Source organism: Elephantulus edwardii, unplaced genomic scaffold (assembly GCF_000299155.1).
Source record: "Elephantulus edwardii isolate Elephantulus edwardi_28Jun2011 unplaced genomic scaffold, EleEdw1.0 scaffold00135, whole genome shotgun sequence".
NCBI classification, from domain to species: domain Eukaryota; kingdom Metazoa; phylum Chordata; class Mammalia; order Macroscelidea; family Macroscelididae; genus Elephantulus; species Elephantulus edwardii.
In genome coordinates this window covers 640,414-643,663 of record NW_006399885.1, presented here as the reverse complement: position 1 = coordinate 643,663, position 3,250 = coordinate 640,414, and the positions used below count along the sequence as shown (strand labels likewise).

Here is a 3,250-nt window from a genome sequence, read left to right as displayed (position 1 = left end):
AGACATTCTTTAATAGTTAAGCTATTGTCTGGTTTTAAGAAGATGTCAGGGAATATTTTTGGCTTAAGATTTAAATTATCTCAGTGTAATAATTTTAGGGCAGGGTAATAATTTTAGGGTCACCTAACCTTCAAGGCTCCAGAAAGACTGGAGTCTAAGACAATTTGAAATACTATAATTCCCTTTTTGATCAAGATTCTTCTATAGACTCTTTGACCAAAATGTTCAGTAATGATAGTTGGGCACCATCCAATTCTTCTGGTTCTAGGGCTAAAAAGGCTATTGGTTCATGGAGGCAATTAATTAGTCACACGTTCTATGTCCTCTTCCTTTTCCTGACTCTCCCTCCTCTCTTATTCCAGAGAACAGAGACAATTGTCATGCCTTGAGTCGGTACTAGAAAGCAATTAAGACCCCTACACTTTCAACTACAAAGTAAAACAAAAACATTAAACATGTTATTGGGTCTATTAACTGGATGTCTTATAAAACCATGACCATAACCCTCTAAACCAAGAAGCCAAGTCCCATGAGGTTTTTAGCTACACATAAGTAACCTCAGCAGTTAATTTCTGTAAACATATCCATGAAATAACTTCTTCTAATTCAATTACACATATAATTAACTGACAGCAATTACAATAATCAAAGCTTTGCACTTTGAAGTTGAATATAGTCATGGTCCCTCTGCATGTGTCAGAGTAAAACTGTATTTCAGAGGGTTTTCAGAGAATGACTTTTCATAAATAGATCAACAAATGTTAAAATCTTTCTTCCTAAACATTTCTGGTTAGCCTCTAACTTTTTGGTCTGTAGTACCCACAAAGTTCTTTTAATGAATAGTTAGCAAGACTTCCTGTCCTAAATAATCATGCTACAGTGGCCATCTCTATATAATTAAGTCAGCAAATATCTAAAAGCGTCAAACAGCGTTCTTTTGGCACTTATTGTTAGCTCTACTTTGGCAACAACTCTTCCACCGTAATTTTTTTGGTGGACACTTCTTCACAGTACAGAATATGACCAAGAAGGAGTCTTCTAATAGAAAATACACTTATCAACCTTCTTGCATTTTGGAGAGCCCTTGACAGATTATACTACAACATTTCCTCAAACAAAAAACAATTACAATAAATCTCTCTTCCTCAACTTTATCAACTATACATGCCACCATTTACCTTCAAAAGTGGTAAATCTGAAGAAGAGACTGGATCATACGATAACAGCACACTCTGCCACCAGAGCACCTCAAATATAAAGCAAATAATGAAAAAAAATTCTCTCTCCCTTAACCATGAGAAAACAGACACTCAAGAGATTTAAAAATCCAACAAAAAGGGGAAAAATTTTCTTTCAACTGGGAGAAAATTACAAAGGCAATACATTTTAAAAGGCATGAACTTCAAATCCTGCTTGAGAATCTATTAGTAAACTCTCAACTTTTATGTACCAGAGTAGAAATGGATTCATGCTTGACCGCCCCTGGATTTCCTGGGTTGTAAATGGCAATGGAGGGGGTGACTCAACTTGTCCTATGAACCTGTTGGTGGGTTCACTGATAAACAGGAGTGGTCCCAGAGAACGACTCCACCAATTTACCACTGGCGTAAATACCAGAGACCTGCTCAGCATTGTCCAGGCTGGCCTTTAGAGATAGCTGCCATCCAAAGTAATCTACTCTTCCCCTTCAAGATCATGAAAATGCAAATCCCACAGAAAGACCACCCAACTATAGAACAAAGTCTAAAAAAGTGAAAAATAGGAGAAAACAATTCACAATGTGGATGCTTTCCTTCTTAATTTCTGTCACTGTTTTCATCAAATACGGTTGGGGGTGGTTCCTGAGGTTAAAATGAGAGAAATGAAAAATCATTTACTTATTCCCAATGTGGACGCAATACCAACTCGTAACCACCAGAGGGAGGAAGCAAAGGTTTCAGAGGTCAAAGCATCAGGGTCTTTTTCTACCCTTCCCCCTCACTTGAGAGGAGAAGCTACATAAAAAAACCCATTAACAAGAGGACTGCTGGACGAACGTAGGTACAGACTGGGAGGTCGGAGAGCACAGCAAGCCTGGGTGGGGGCAGGCCTCAGCCTCGATGCCAGGAAGGTATCTTAGTTCCTAACGTGCCACCCCACGTCATTCCCGTCACTGCAGGCACCAATCCGGGAAGGGGGGACGTCTCTTCACTGGGCCGAAATCTCTGATATTTGCTCACTTATCCAGGGTCCAAAGTTTGCGTCCTTAACCCGCCGTCAGCAAGTGGCTTCACTTTCATCATTAGAAACTCGCCAAAATAAGTTACGACTACAAGCCAGGTAGACGCAGAACCAAGTAGGGACCAGGCAGGGAAGAGGCGGCAGCTCTCGCCCCGAAAAACTTAGGAACTGCAGGCTACGGAAGCGGTTCGGAGTGCAGCCCGGAAACCAACAGCGCAAATGGAAGCGCCTCCCCCCATAGGAAAGAAAGGAAAAATAACGTCGGCGACCTCCCCACGGCCGCGGCCCCGGGCGACCCCCGCCCCGAGCGACCCCCGCGCCCGCGCCCGCCTCACCCAGCCCTCCCTGTCTCGGTCTCGCCGCGCTTAGGGCCGCCTGGAGAGGCGCCGGTGACATGAGCGGAGCCCGAAGGAGCCCCCGAGGCCCCTGCGCGGCAGCGGCGACAGCGGCCGCGCCGCGGGGCATTAATCCCGAGTGGGTGGGAGGCTCCCGAGGCTGCCCTCACCCATCTCCGCCTCCCCAGTCGCCTCCGCCTCCGCCTCCGCCTCCTCCTCCGTAGGCTGCGCTGCTCTCAGCCCCCCCACTATCAGCGGATCTGGACTGGAAGACAGTGGGGCAAGCCTCACCCGGTTCTGGCTGCGGCTCCGCGGAGCGAACCTCCCCTCCCCCGGCCCACCCCCCTTCGGTAACACGCACAACTCCGCTCGGTCCACTCCCGGGTTTCGCGCTGGTGAGGAGGAGGTGGAGGAGGAGGTGGCCGCGCTGCCGAGCCCGTAGAAGCCCCGCCCCAGAGCCCTCATTGGCTGGCGGCAAAGGCGGGCCGGGAACCTCTCGGCACACCAATTGGCTCCATCGGCCTTCCTTCAGGACCCCCCTCGATGAGGTGGTCCAGAAGGCTGTCCGTCAAGCGCAGGACACACCCCCCGACGTTTCCATTCCACTCCCTCCCAGCCGCCCCTTCCCTTCTCCGCCCGTCCCCTCCTCCCCTGCGTCCCCCGCCCCCACCCCACTCGGGCCGTCAGGGTCAGAC

General features: G+C 48.2%; 1 protein-coding gene across 1 annotated transcript in view; it reads right to left on the bottom strand.

Annotated features, from left to right (window-relative positions):
- Positions 1 to 3,003, bottom strand: part of LOC102859068 (zinc finger MYM-type protein 2-like) — a 77,314-nt gene extending 74,311 nt beyond the window's left edge. Inside the window, exon 1 of the mRNA XM_006894094.1 lies at positions 2,847 to 3,003. The gene's annotated coding sequence lies outside the window, so the exon portion shown is untranslated. The remainder of the gene's footprint in view (positions 1 to 2,846) is intronic.
- Between the last annotated feature and the right edge of the window lie 247 nt (positions 3,004 to 3,250).